This window comes from Hibiscus syriacus, unplaced genomic scaffold (genome assembly GCF_006381635.1).
Source record: "Hibiscus syriacus cultivar Baekdansim isolate YM2019G1 unplaced genomic scaffold, ASM638163v2 tig00116965_pilon, whole genome shotgun sequence".
Classification (NCBI taxonomy): domain Eukaryota; kingdom Viridiplantae; phylum Streptophyta; class Magnoliopsida; order Malvales; family Malvaceae; genus Hibiscus; species Hibiscus syriacus.
Genome location: NW_024063490.1, coordinates 5654546 through 5670889, shown reverse-complemented (window position 1 = coordinate 5670889; position 16344 = coordinate 5654546). Strand labels below are relative to the sequence as shown.

The 16344-nt window shown below is 37.1% G+C and overlaps 1 pseudogene; it reads right to left on the bottom strand.

Annotated features, from left to right (window-relative positions):
• Positions 1-1325: 1325 nt before the first annotated feature.
• On the bottom strand, positions 1326-14687 carry LOC120191141 (annotated as a pseudogene).
• Between the last annotated feature and the right edge of the window lie 1657 nt (positions 14688-16344).

Here is a 16344-nt window from a genome sequence, read left to right as displayed (position 1 = left end):
ATATATATATAACGTTAGGAAAATATAGTAAAAAACATAGTAAATAAGTAAACATAGATAAAAAATAATAATATAATACAACGCAAAGAAAAATGAAAAAAAAAATTATAATAAATAAATAAATAAAATATAATTATATATATATATATATACATATAAATAATAAGGATTAAATTAAAATAAAAAATGAATTTGGGGTCAAAATTAAAAGCCAATCGAAGAAAAAAACGACAAACCACGCGGATTCACACGGCCCTTTTATAAAAATCCGAATAGTTTTTAAAAAACACAAACTTCGGGGACTAGATCTACAAAAATAGATCTCGAAAACGCCCCTGTTCATCGGCCAAAAAACATTTCTCTCAGTTTTCTTTTGAATCAAAACACAGCAAGGGTAAGGAAAAATAACATGCGAATGTATGAACTTTACCTTTCAAAATATAAATGCTTCGAAAAATAATTACGAGTTGCTTGTAATTTTTTGCTTGGTATTTCGTATATCCTCTTCTGAATGTGTCACAATAGTGAGTTACAATGACTATTTATAATGCTTGTAAATCCTATCTTTAGGAGTTTAAATAATAGTAAAATTCTATCCTATTTTTAGGAGTTTGAATCCTAGCAAAATTTTATCATATTTTTAGAAGTTTGAATCCTAGTAGGACGAAAAGGTGTGTTGATAATCCCACGGTGGCCCTTTCCGTTTCTGTTGTCTGAAGTACTTACCCAAATCATACGAGGATTCTCTCATTATTTTCAATGTCTGTTGGATGCTCGCACCTAAAACGTTGAACTCTGAGTGGTTTACACCAGCCGTACTTGGAGTCCTTTCATCGGGACAACTAGAGGCAGGTTGATGGCTGTCCTGTTGCCCTTCTTTTACGTCAGCACTAATTCCAATGGAGCTCGCAGCAGTAGCAGGTTGTTTAGAGTCTTTGTTATCGGGGAGGCATGGAGGTAAAGGCGGAAATGGGTGGAAAGGCATGCCAGGGGCTATCCTCCAAATTACTAGACTTTCACCTTGTGGTGATCCACACTGCTGCAAAATGGGAACTGGAATTCCAAATGAAACCAATAAACGAGAAATGAATCTCTTCTGTGGATGAGCAACAACAGCATCAGGAAACTTCGACGGACAAACTTTTGGTTGAGGGAAACCTGTAGCAGTTGATGGAGCAGCAGGTGCAACCAAAGATGTATTGAGAGGAGATGAGAACCCTGGTGGACCATCCTGCTGAAAACTTTGGTTCCCATTGTCAATATTATTAGTTTCACCTTTGCAAAAATTTCATAGCTTTTGTTATCCCCACTGTTCATCTCCTCTGTATGATCTAATGTTACTTGACCTAAAGTGGATAATGTGCTACATTCAAATTTCTATGTTGACCGTGAATCAATTTTCTCTGGATCTGCTGGCTGATCCCAACGGCTTTTCCGCTTGCGAATTCTGGTACTACTGGTTTGGGAAACACCAGCTGATGGTGAAGAGCCACCCTCCTTGGTGGAAGTTTCCATTGATGTTCCAGCCACAGATTGTGTGCCGCTATTAATTGCTTCAATAGCTCGTATGGCCTGGCCGAGCCAATGATTGTTAGATGCTGAAACCCAGTGAAACTCCATCCAGCCCTCATCCTTGTCCCTGTAGCCATGCTTTCTGACAGGTTTCCGGATCCATTTATCACGAAAATTTCGAGCTATTTGATGGACCTGTAAGGTTTGACCAATTAGATACACAATCATCCAAGAAAAATAACAAGATAAATAAGTTATACTATTAAGTAATTAACAAGAGGGAACGTTAAATGAAATGTCAGTCGATACCTGTTTGTCATCATGTTCTGTGAATGACAGTATCGACTCCCTAAAGCTGCATGAGAGAAAGCATAGTTTCCATGTAAAGATATAGAAAAGAAGAAAAGTGTGTTCAATTAAACAAAACTCGGTCGTATCCTCTAACCTCTCCCTTCCAGCACGGTAAGGGCCTCCATTAATATGCTCCTGAGTAAGTATTCCCCGTCCTGCCAAGTACTCCAAAACCTGCAGAGGAAGTAAGTTGCAAGCTATAGTCTTAACATAACTTAAAAGTTCCATATACCATTTTAAGAAAGACAACTCTGTGTTGGACCTAAATGCAACATTTTTGTATTGTGCTAAAAAAAATTAGATAACCAGATAATCATGATTACACATACACACAGAGATACACAAATGTAAATATATATTTGATGAATCCTATACGACGCTTCAGCCATGAAATGCAGTGGCAGACTACACAAAAGGCATGCATATTGTTGCCCCCTGTTTCAATTTTCCTCCTACATAAAGAACCTTGGCCCTTGGGGATCACCATTTACCATCCTGAAAGAGCAGCTTAAGTAATATCCACAAAAGACAATAATACCTAAAGAGGTACACTAAAAAGACGATCTAACTGCACTGTCACTGACTTAACCAGGCAGCAGCAGATTTTAATCATACAATTTAGAATTATAGGTGAACTGTCTACTGCCAAAACTATTTTCCCATTTTCCTTCAAAACAAACCTAAGCATACCATTTCATAAAGCAGTAAAATGCAGTTAATTCAAATACTATTGTTGAATATAACTATTGAAAAAAGCACTTAGTCCATGATAATCAATGTTTTCCTCGATATTTAATTTTTTTTCCTGAAAATATTAAAAAAGGAAGCATATCTTTTCTACTACCATTCATAGTATGATGCACCTGATATTCCAAGAATTGATACTAGATATGACACGCACATTCACAAATATATCCAGAAAATAACAATGCAACAACACAGTTTCCACACGTCACCTTTAGAAGCTTCCGAAAAATTGGAATCTTTTTGAAGTCCCTTCTATATTTCTTCAATATGATGTGTAGCATCTGCAAACCTGAACGAAATCAACAATTGTTTATTTGAAAGCCAACAGAGATGCAATTACAACAAAGTATTCATCATTGGATGTGCAGAAAAAGATCAGAAGATTACCGTTCTTGTTAATTATATCGGTCAGCACATGTCCTGATTTTGTTTTCAAAAGTGCATCAAGAATCATTGAAAGCTCTCGATTGCTGCACAATAATAAAGCTAGAATCAAAGATTGGAAACTTATATATCACGAGCACAAAATATATTGTTACAAGGCATATATATCAAGAGAAACTAAGTTAACCTTGGAATTGCTTCACCACTGCCACCATCAGCAGAAGTAGCTGTGAGAAGTAGAAGCTTCAAGTAGCCTTTAGAAGCATCCTGTCACAAATCAAAATGTTCAATGAACATGATTACGTATAAATATCAGAAATAAAGAAGTATGATGCAACACACAAAAATCCACATACTCATCAAAATGAGTGTCATCTTAGCCAGACTTGAACACAATGCCAAAGCACACAAAAAGCTAGTTAAAAATGATGAAAAAAAGAACAATTTTCTAATCTAAAAACATAGCGTGTGCAAGACATTGAATCACTAACCTTTTCTTTGTTATTCCCCCCTCAGAATCCAGCAACTCATTAAGTTTCTCCTCCACTGCAAGCATCCAGTTGCACGCATCAGTAACAATAGAAAACTACAAAACAGCCTCATTTCAAAACAAGAGATTCCTTAACCTGCTTCAAAACGACCAGTACTTGAATTTTCTGGGCTTGATAGTCGGCACTTGAGATTTGTTCGATGTTATCTGAACCTTATTTCCATTCAGAGAATTACTACTAGTTTTCCCCTTCTTAATAGAGCTGGATGACTGAGAAGTCTTCATCAGAGTGCGTGATTTTGCAGGAACCTTTTTGTTTTCTGCTGTATCAGACTTAGACTTCTTATTAGCATCAATAATATCAGAAGATAATTTGTTATCTGACATATTCAGAGAACCATCTAATTTCTGAATGGAACATGAGATTTTGTTGATAGCCTTCTGCTCCTCAGTACCATCTGGCTGAACAGCTTCAATGGAAACTGTCACAGGCAAAACTTCTTCTGGCTGAATGGCTAATTGGAATTTCCCCTTCAGATCTTCAGTTTCAACTGAACTGTTCAATTGAGATGTGGCAGAAGCAAAATGGTTCATAGAGTCCTCAGCGTCTTGCATATTTCCGAACTTTACTGCACCATCAGTTATTACACTCTCCACAGATTTCATTGCGGCACCATCTAAGGAACTCGATCTAGACATAACATCTTTAGAAAGAGTCCAGGTTTCACCATCTTCAAGCATCATAGGTTCAGGAGATTCTACTTCTGAATCATCATGAACAATGACTTCAGCACTAAGTGAATCACCACCTATGTAACCCCGACAATGAGGTGAACCACAATGACATTTTTTTGCAGCAGCTCCAAAAACCCTCGCATATTTGTAGTCAAATGTAACCTCCTCACCCTAATAAATATACCAAGCTTGATAGATAAATTATAATAAGATTTCTCATGCATGCAACAGAAAGAAGGCACAGAGAGAGAGAGAGATCCATACATAAATTCATATATATGCATGTGTATATGCATGTCTGAGATTGCATAAAAACAATTTCTTCAAGGTCAGTCCATGTGCCCTATACCCTCCAAAAATTTTCTGCCTGGACATCAGATTCAGCTTGCTCCACTTTATCCTTAAGACTACTTTCTTGACTCTTGAGGTTTTACCCTCTGTTTTTGGTTTATCTAAATATCCAACAGAAAGGATGCTGTAAATGCAATAAATTATACGACATTTGTGTGGGTTCAAGAAATGATGCATGGCTATTTTTTTTTTTTTGATAAGAAGAGGCCTCGTTAAAAACCCCCTTCATAACCTTTAAGCTACAAGGTATCTTAACGGGCATAGGAAGGTGGAAAAGAGTGCCCAAATTGTTTTTAATATAAACATAGAGTACAACCTAAGAGCATCCCCTATATTACAACCTTTCATAGAAACCTACACCTAAAGTAGGAAAGAAAACAAATACTCTAATCAAACTTCTACAAACAGAATACACCCACAACAACCTTCAACCAATTCCCTTCTTAGCTAAAGCATCAGCTTCCTAATTACTGTTTCGCTTCACAAACCTTAGCAACACATTTGAATCCAGCACACACTTTGCTAATTCTTTAACCAGATTGCTAAACACAGTAGGGCATAACTCTGGGAATTTAATCCAATTCACAGCAACCATAGAATCAGACTCCAAAATAAGACGCCCCTTAACATTCCACTTCGAGGCTAAAAACAATTGCAACCCTGCTTGAATAGATTTTAGTTCTGCCAGAACCGGTGGACCATATCCTGATGCAACCGAGAAAAACTCCAGCTTCTTGCCTTCTGAACCCCTCAGCAACCCACCGATACCACTGCACCTCCAATCACAGCCCACTGCTCCATCCACATTAGCTTTAAACCAACCTAAATGCATGGCTACTCTGACGTATACCAATCAACTTATTATCTGTCTAGTTATGAGTATTTGCCTCTAGAATAGGCATTTTAGCATTAATATTTGTATTCTGCCCTCCACCCAATAATGTAGCATGAACTAATCATAAATCTAAAAAAAAGAATGACCAGCTAATATATGGCATAAATCTATAAACAAGGTTTGCAGAGGCCTCAGGAAGCAGGCTGAAAAAACTACATTTTTTGGGGTTTATGTCTGGCAAAATAAAAAAGTTCCAACATTTTAAGACTCAAGAAAGCAACTTGGACTAGGAGAGCTTAAAGTCTCAACTATCTCAACTTAAAAGAAATGAGCAGATCAGTTAAATGATATTCGAGTTGTATGTAAGAACCAAATCAGAAAAAAGAAGAGTAATTGCAAGAACCCCATATAACATGTATGATTGGCATCAACGTCCTACTCTACAAACTCACCTTCTTTATATCTCTCAATGCAAATAGTCAAATACAAATTTCACCATTCACCATCCACTGCTCATGAGAAAGACAAAAAAAATGGAAACAAGGTTAGCCATATTTATACTCAGGAAACATAAACATGAAAAACATCAAACTATGATTGACCATATTACATATGCAGGCAAACCCCAAGGTAGGCCGTATCAGACAGAAAGGTACATAGGTCAATAGGGGTGAACGAAAAACCAAGCAGGTAGTCTAACATTAATAGTTAACAAACTGATACTATCAAAACTGGTTTATCTATCCTTCGATAATAATTCTTTATATAGAAGAATACACTATTTAAATATACACACTAGTCTTTCGGAAGTTTCGAGGGATGGTTTGATTTGGAGAGGAAATGGGGAGGGTATTTACACTGTCAGCTCTTGTGTGAAGTTGTGCTCCTATGGTTCGGATGCCGATCCCTTTTGGAAGAGCCTCCTTTGGAGGGGGTTGGTGCCTCCTAGGTTGGAGACCTTTTTGTGGCAGGTTATTCATCAGAAATTGGCTGTAAAGACAGAATTAATTAAGAGAGGGTTCAGAGAATAGTGGATGTGTTATGCCCATTATGTAAGTAGGAGTTGGAATCTTCCTCACACCTATTCTTTACCTACTCAATTACGTGGAATCTATGGAATCAGTTCCTGAATTTGTGGAAAATCACTTCGGTTTTTCACAAAAATGCACAAAGATTTATTTTAGCTTGGAAAGATTTGGTGTCTCTTTCAACTATTTGGTCCTTCATTCCGAGTGTTGTTCTTTGGACAATTTGGAAATATAGAAATGCTATTGTTTTTTATGGGGGATGTTAGATCAAAATGAATTATTTTTCACTGCAAGGTTTAGGCTTGCTTCTTGGTACTTAGCAAATTTTAATGATGCTTCCATTTTTAAAGACTTTATCATTAGTGATCCATCTCTAGGGGATTTTTGTTCAACTTCCAAAAGTCTGATAGCTAAACAGGTTCCTTGGTCCCCTCTTGCCAAGGGCTTTCTAAAGTTGAATGTGGATGCAACCATCAGTGGTGATTGGAAGTCAAGTGGACTAGGCGGGATTTTAAGAGATGAAGTTGGTTTGGTGCTAGGTTCTTTCCAAGAAGTTGCTGGTCAGGGTCCACCTACCTTAATGGAGCTTAAGGCGAATAAGCAGGGTTTAATTTTCTTTGATTCCTTTCGATGGTGCTTCAAGAAACGATTATTTATTGAAAGTGATAGCAAGTTCTCAGTGGAGTGGGTAAAGAATATGGATAAATGTCCTTATGTGTTTGTTACTATTGTTAAGGATATTATTGATAGGTTAAGAGTTCTGGAGGGTCTAATTCACTGGGTAGCTAGGACAGCAAATACTGAGGCTGACAGTTTAGCTAAGTCTGGTATTGGCTAAGTTAGGGAGCTTCTGTTTGGGTTGTTTATCTTTTTGATTTTCGGGGTTTCAGTTGTAAGGGAGATAATCTTGGATGTATTCTACTCTATGTATTAATTTTTATTAATAAAATTTGAGGCACTCTTTTCCTCCTTCTGCTGATTAAGGAATTCCATTAGATATTCCATTAATCATGAAGAGGGTTTTTAACGAGGCCTCATCTTCTTATCAAAAAAATATATACACACTATTGCCTTATCTTAGGAAACTGCTAAGCTAGGTAAGTAATTGATTTTAGTAGTAATTTGAATCCCTTAAAGTTAGGGATCCTAACTAGTAAAATATATTTACAAAGATCCTACATAATCTTCCTAATTTAGAAAGCTAACCTCTGACACTTTGCCTCAAGCTGGGGCATGGATATTTTCCATCATCAATTTGTCGATCAACTTCTTAAAATACTTACCAGGTAGACCCTTGGTAAGTATATCTGTAACTTAATCTCCAGTGGTCACATAAGGAGTACAGATCAGGCCACTATCACGTTTCTCTTTTATGAAGTGTTTGTCCACTTCAACATGTTTTGTTCTGTCATGTTGAATTGAATTTGGAGTAATATTAATGTTGACTTGTTATCACAATATAACTTCATTTGTCCGTCCCATTTGACCTTCAAATCTTCAAAAATGATCTTCAACCATAGTAACTCACAAATTCCCAAAGCCATAGCTCAAAACTCAGCTTTGGAACTTGATCTAGCTACAACATTTTGCTTTTTGCTCCTCCAAGTAACTAAATCTCCTCCAAAGAAAGTACAATACCCAGAGGTTGATCTTCTATCAACTATGGATCCAACATAGTCTGCATCAATGTATGCTTCTAGAATCAAATTTCCCTTTCTTCTAAACAGAATTTCTTTGTCTGGCGTCCTTTTTAAGTACTAAAAAATTGAGTCACAACCCTTAGATGTGATTCCTTAGGATTGTGCATGAATTGGCTCACAACTCCAACAACACATGCTATGTTTAATCTAATGTGTGATAGATAAATAAGTCTTCCACAAGTCTCCGAAATGAACTTCTATCAACTGTTGCATCATCATTTTTTTAATCTCCAAGCTTATAATTGACCTCTATTGGTGTTTCTGCTGGCTTACACCCTAGTTTTCCAGTCTCCTTCAACAAATTCATAGTATACTTTTGTTGAGATATAAAAATCCCCTGCTGTGAATGTGTCACTTCAATTCTAAGGAAATATTTTAATCTTCCAAGTTCTTTAACTTCAAACTCTTTTATCAGACACTTCTTCAAACTACCAATTCCTTCAAGATCATTTCCTGTGACAATTATGTCATCTACATACACCAAGATTGCAGTAACTCCCCCCGAAGAATAGTGTTTCCCAAATAAAGTATGGTCACCTTGGCTCTGTTTAAATCCTTGTCTCAGCATCACTTTAGCAAACCTTCCAAACCAAGCTCTAGGAGACCGCTTTAGTCCATATAGAGCCTTTTTCAACTTGCAAACTGCCTGTCCAGTACTTGGTCCAAATCCAGGTGGTATATTCATGTACACTTCCTCTTCAAGATCTCCATGTAAGAAGGTATTCTTAATGTCAAATTGCTGCAAATTCCATCCTTGATTAGCTACTAATGACAGTAGAACTCTTACTATATTCATCTTTTCAACAGGGGCAAAAGTTTCAAGGTAATCTATTCCATAGGTTTGAGAATATCCCTTTGCCACCAATCTTGCTTTGTACCTTTCTAAGGAGCCATCTGATTTATACTTAACTGTAAACACCCATATGCATCCCACTGTTTTCTTCCCTTCTGGCAATTTCACTAAGTCCTAGATTTTATTCTTTTCCAATGCTTCCATTTTAACTTTCATAGCCTTTTTCTAGTTCTTTAATGCCTCGAAAACATTCTTAGGAATGGTAATGGTGTTTAGGCTGGTAAGGAAAGTTTTGTGACTAAAGGATAGGTTTTCGTAAGTCGTGAACAAGTAGGAAGGATGTTTAGTGGTACATGTTCTTTTTCCTTTTCTAATAGCAATGGGAAATTCAAAATCAGAATTAGACATAGCATTTTCAGTAGTTTGATCAAGAAGAGTTACAAAGAGTACCTCAGATTGTACAGGAGCATGAGAAGGGGATGATTGAATATGCATAAGTGTCTTCTTTCTTGAATGTACTAGTAGAGGAAGAGTAGTGTCCTGGATGGTTGTCTATGGTGCATTGGATTCTAGTTGTGGATAAGTTGTAGCAGTAGTAGGTTGAGCAGACTGTGTTTGTTGTATTTAGTCTGATTGTATAGGTGGTAGGGAAATCAATAAGGGGTTGAAGTAGAAACAGTCAACATCCTTATCTTCCTTAAATGGTATCTCCCCCTGAAGATAAGGAACAATAAAATAATTTTCTTTTTCAACAAAGGTAACATCAGCAGAGGCGAGGTTTAGTATTTTCTTGTAGGTGGGTGATAGTATTTGTAGCCTTTTTTAGTGGAGGAGTAGCCAATAAATATTCATTTTAGTGCCCTTGGATCAAGCTTTCCCCTTCCCTGAGAATGTATATGAACAAAAGCAACACCACCCAAATATTCTAGGTTTTAGGTTCAGGGATGAACCAAAAATTAGATAGAATTTTGTGAGGACTTGAAGATGACTCTGGGATTCAAGGACTTTAGTGGGTAGTCTATTTATCATGTAGATGGCAGTTAACATAGACTTTCCCCAGTAATGTTTAGGGACTTCATTTTGAAATAGAAGAACTCTTGTAGTGGCAAGGATGTGGCCATTCTTCCTTTCAGCTACACCATTCTGTTGTGGAGTATTAACACAAGATGATTCATGGATGATACCTTTCTCTAAAAAGTAAGTAGATAGGACTTGGTTAAAGTAGTCTTTAGTGTTGTCTGATCTGAATCTTTTTATTCCGGTCTCAAATTAGGTTTTAATCATGGTGTAGAAGGTTTTAAAAGTAAGGGTAACATCTGACTTTTATTTTAAGAGAAAGATCCAAGTAACTCGAGTACAATCATCTATGAATTACACAAACCATTTAGCCCCAGTTATGTTAGGAATAGTGGAATGCCCTAAATATCACTATGAATAAGAGTAAATGGGTTGGTAGTCTTTTTATTGCTTGCTGGAAAAGAGGCACGTTTATGTTTTGCAAGTTCACACACTTCACAATGAAATTCTTCAGTACTTAAGGAATTAAACAAAGAAGGAAACATAGTCTTTAAAACTTTAAAAGGTGGATAACCAAGGCGAAAATGGTTTAGCTAGATTTGGTCTTTATTGGTTGCAGATTCTGATAAGAGTGACAGAGGTTGGGTACCCAAGACTCTAACTGGTCCATTGGGTTCTTCAAGGTTGTATAGACCATTTACTTCCCTATCACGCCCAATCATCCTCTTCGTTTTTTGCTCCTGAAAAATACATTGTGTAGGATAAAACAAAACATTGCAGTTAGTATCTTTGATAAGTTTCTGGAAAGAATGAGACTGGTAAACAGTATTGGTACATGTAGGACGTTTTTAAGAATAAGGGTTTGACTCATGACAATATCTCCTTGACCAACAACTGTTATGATAGTGCCATATGCAACAGTGATTTTCTTACTACTAGGGCAGGTGTGTAGGTAAGGAATTTGTGTGAGGAATTAGTCATATGATCTTTGACTCCTTAGTCAATTATCCAGGAATTTTGGGCAGATATGTAGGTGGACAGTTTTAAGACATTAGAATCCTAAGAAAAGGAGGAGGATATAACTAAGAAGACCAAATTGCATGTTGCATGTACCTGTAGAGGAAGGTTTCTCTAATGATTCCAGTAGACTTTAATTTTTCAACTTCTTCTCTGTTGAACTCAGCAAATTGTTCTTCAATCTCCTTAACAACTTGTTTAGTTGTATATGCTCTGCTCTGTCCTCTTGATGAACCCCCTCTCTCAGTAAAATTCTTCTTGGTTGAGGCTTTCCATGTAACCTCCAATTTTTATCTTTAGTGTGGTGTGGCTTCTTGCAATAAGTACACCATAAGGAGTCTTTGTTAACTATTATTGTTTCTTCTGGTCTACCTTTAAAAGTCTGTTGTTCCAGGCGTGTTGGTTCCTCATTTACAGCCCTAGTGACCAAGGCTGAACTCTCTATTTGGCTATTTTCAACTACATCATCCCCTTCTTCTTTCTTCAACCCGAATGATAGAAATTGTCTCGTTTAGTGAAGGCAAATCTTCTTTTCCTAGGATATGGACTCTTACTGCATCAAACTCAATGTTCAGTCCAGCAAGAAAATCTTAAATCCTTTCTTTTTCAACAATTTTTTAAGATTGCAGCATGTTTTTTATAGGAATGACAGGCCTCGATAAAAACCCCCTTCATGATTAATGGATCACAAAGTGCTCTATAATCAGCGCAAGGAGGAAAAGAGTGTCCTATAATTCATTAAAACCCAGAAATTACATAAAACTTAGGAAACAAAGAATATAAGCTCCCTATACAAACCGATAAAAAACCTAAAATATAACAGAAATAAAACAATGAAGCTAGCCAATACCAGCCTTTGCTAAGGCGTCAGCCTCAACATTAGCTGGCCTAGCAACCCATCTAATAATACCCTCCAAACCTCTTAACTTACTAACAATTTCCTTCACAAGGTCTATGTATACATGGGGACATCGATCATAGTTCTTAACACAGTCCACAACAAGTTTACTGTCGGATTCAACAATAAACGATCCTTAATCCGTTGCTGGAATGAAGCAAAGAAAGTTAAGCCTTTCTTAATGCCATAATTTCTATCAAAATAGGAGGACCTGAACCAACAGCCTCTTTGAATGAACCCACCACCGAGCCATCCCCAACTCTTAGAATGCCTCCAACACCATTTTTCCTCCAACCTGCAGTAACAGTTTCACCCACATTCAGTTTTAAAAAGCCCTTAGGAGGGCGAGTCCAAGCCACAATGTTTAAGATTGAAGACCTTGAGTTAGAGCAACAATCACTAAGTGATGGATCGCAAATGAGAGAGTCCTTTAGAATAGTCGCATCCTTATAGAAAGCTAAGAACCAAGCAGCCAACCTATATCTTGCCATAAAAAAAGATCTATCTGATCTAACCTCCCCCCATCAAACACAATGGCATTCCTACATTTCCAGATTGTCCAAAACACCACTCCAGGAATGAAGGTCCAAATTTTAGAATTAGGCACCAAATCACCCCAAGCTAACAGAAAACTTTTAGCTTTATCTTGAAAAGTTGTACAAACTCCCCAAAATCTCAAAAAATTATTCCAAATGGACCACGCAACCGAGCAAGTAAAAAATAAATGAGATGAGGATTCATCCACACGATTACATAAAGGACAGGCAATATCAACAATTGTTGAAACTCCTCTCCTTTGTAATTCTAATTTTACTGGCAATTTTTGATGCACCACTTGCCACATGAAGATCTCCACTCTAGGAGGCACCAAACCCCTCCACATGAAGATTGCAGCATATTCACTGCATTTCATTTGAATGCATTGATAATGATCGTTTTCTGCCAAAGATTTTGCAGCAGGTTAGAATATTCTGTAATTGACTTGCTTCCCAGTTTAGTAGATGAAACCTTGCTCTTGATTTCATATATCTGGGCAGCATCTCAGACCTTTGAATAAGTTTATTTCACACCCTCCCGTACCTCCTTGGCTGTCCTAAGAAACATACAGGTGTCACCAATCTCAGACACCATTGAATTCTACAGTCAAGACATAACTAACGAGTCTTGCTCATCCCAAACTTCAAACCTAGGGTCTCCTTCTTTAGGGCCAGTTCCTAGGAGATGACAAAAATTATGCATATTAACTAATAAAAAATTATGCTTTGTAGGAAAACTAGACTCCACTTTAGAGTTTATTATATATCTTAAGCTTTATACATATATACACACAAAAACACACATATACATATTCTGCTTACTTCGCTTAGGCTAGGGCTTTTTTTTTGCACCTTGCGCTCGATCCAATATAAGGGCATAAGCGCTTTTAGCCCTTGACAACATTGAGGTGGAAATGAGACATTCCACCAAGAGATTCTATCATTTAGCTCTCATCCTAATTACGGTAGCACACACATTATAAGAATCCTACTTAATATAGTTTTATTGGAAAAGAAATCATGTTTTCTTATTAACCAATATCATAACAAAAAAGTCATAGAAACATTCACCTTTTCGGTACAACAATTGGGATCACAACTATGGTTGATGAAGCACCCCAAATTTCCTTTAGCGTATGCTTTTTTTCCTTACACAAATTTCCATTACACAAAAGATCAAGACATGGCTCAAGAAATTTTGTAATATTATTGAACAATCCCCAAATAGAAGAACGGGCTGGTTTTGACGAACAACTTCTCTTCCTTCTTGAACCTTTGAAATGGAATTCAATACTTTCATGTGCAAGTTACAGTTTTTTCTACTACAGTTCCTAGCACCCCTTTTTGCAGGAGCCTTTCGGCTTGATTTACTTTTCTGTCTTCTCCTTCGAGAAGAGGAAGATGCACTTGGACAATTTTTAGTTTCTGAAACACAATCAACATTGACAATATCCTTTCTTTCATTTTCTCTTTGTCCAAAACAGTCAATTGAACTGCTAGAACTAATTGCATCACAAGCCTCCTTTGTCAAAAGATCTGGTATATCTAACTTCCCAGCTAAGCAATTTTCACCAACTTCAATGGGTTGACATGATAAAGAAATTGATTTGACAAAAAGACAGTTTGCACCTTGCTCAAAAGAACTCCTGTTCGAGTTGCAGGCCTTTCCGTTAGCATTTATTGTTTCATTGGATGTCTCAGTCTTTGTACCTGCAAGGACATCAGTCCCATCAGAAACCTCTGCAACACAATCTCCTGATGGACTATTAAAATTCTTACAATCAGTTTGTTCATTCTGCTGTGTGTCTAATGATATGCTTGAAGCCAACAACTCAATGCATAAATCATCATTATTTCTAATTTCCATAGGTTGGATAGAACTTTCCAATGAGATATCAATGCTACTCAGATCTTTCTGGTTATGCCAGTCATAACTACCCAATGAATCACATGTTCGTTGTAAGTTGGAAATTGTCTCAGCACAACATGAAGTCGATATCTTGCTGCACAAACCATATTCTATAATGGGTGAAACACCACTTTCCCCACTTAGAGAATGACCAGTGATAGTGTCACTATCCTTCAGGTCATGCTGTTCGAGACAATCACTCCTGCAACCACTAGTGGCTATTGATAATGGAACCAAGTTACTACCCTGAATAGATGGCATTTGGTTGCAAATATTAGTCCCAATCTCAGTTAATAGCTCTCGTTTTTCTTCCATGGCTACTTCCAAAGAGGAACAATTGGTACTTGTATCATCGTTACTCCTATGCTCACTAGTTGCATCCATTAAGTCAAAAGGCACTTCAAACTTCTGTGAAGGAAATATTTGGTTCAGAACATCAGTCACTTGACTCTTTACCGCATCATTTTTCTCTTCACACTACTCTTCCTTATATTCCACAGACTCCTGCAGAATGAAACCATTAATCCTCTCATCATCCTTCTGATTATCCTGTTTAATGGAATTTATAGGTGAAGCCGACACAGTGTTCAGTTCTGATGGCATTTTGCCACCTCGTGATACATCAGTTACTGAGTCAAGATAATCAACTACACCCTGATTATCAGTCAAACAAACCCCACCTTGATTATTGTCCGTACATTCTTCTAACATAAAGCCAACCATATTTTCATCATTGCCACTGCTCAAAGAAGTAGTGTTCTCGTCTTGAGACAAGCCTAACGAACCATCCATTGCAGTTGTACCATCCACTCCAAAAGATCCACTCTTTGACAAGCACGTATCAGTTTTTGAATCATGAACATCATTGTTTCCCTGATTTTCATTCAAACAAACCCAATGATCACCGATCCTATCACCCTTCAGTTCATTTGAACCATAATCTACATTTTCACACTGAATTTCATTTGAATAACTCGTACTATCAACATAACCCGTTAATTTCTCTGGTCCAGAACAATCTATATTTTTACCTTGATTATCATTTAAACAAACCATAGTATCACCACAACTATCACCAATCAATTCCTTTGAGCCAGCATCATCTAAATTCTCACTCTGATTTCCATTAAAACAAATTGTATTATCACCATATGTATCACCCCTCAACTTCTTTGGAAAAGAAATATAGGCTTTCTCATCTTGATTTTCAATTGAGTAATCAGAATCATTCACGCTTTCACCCTTATCTTCCAAATAAACCACGGTATCACCATTTCTATTGCCCATCAATTCCTTCAAACCAGAATCACCCATAAGCTCACCATGATTATTTCCCACACAAACCAAACAATAACTACACATATAACTCATCAATTCTTTTGAACAAGAGGCATCAGCTTTTTCACCCCCATTTTTCTTCAAACAGACCGAGTTTCCACAACATTTACATCCCATCAATTTCTCCATACCAGAACCAACCAATTGGACCTCACACTTTATTCCAACTCTGCAATCAATATCCCCGGAGCTTCTGCAACCAGTGTTTTCATCTTCACCCGGTTGAGCGGAACAATCCCCATTAGAATTAATCACAACACAATCCCGCTGCTCAGAGACAAGTTTCTCCATCGACTCAGAGCAGCAATGTTGCTCCGCAGCGGAAACTTCCAGTAAAGGTTCGATAACCAAGGTCATCTTCCCAAACGAACCCATCCCAGTTGTTTCCAAACAAATTATCAACAATGCAACAAATTATCCACTTCACTAATACTGTGCACCCTCAAATTCACCGCCAACGAATCCCTAGCTCCCTATAATCACACCGTTTCCCATAAAACCTTAATAAAATAAATAAACAAATCAATAAATAAAAACATACCTTGCCAAAGTTCTCTCTGAGAAGAACCCCGGAGAAAACCCTAGAATCCCTTTTCTCTACATAATCCAAAAACCCTCCATCTCAGATTCTAAACACTAATGCATGTAGAAAAATAATAATTAAAAAAGGGATAATACATTGAAATAATTAACCACGAAGAAA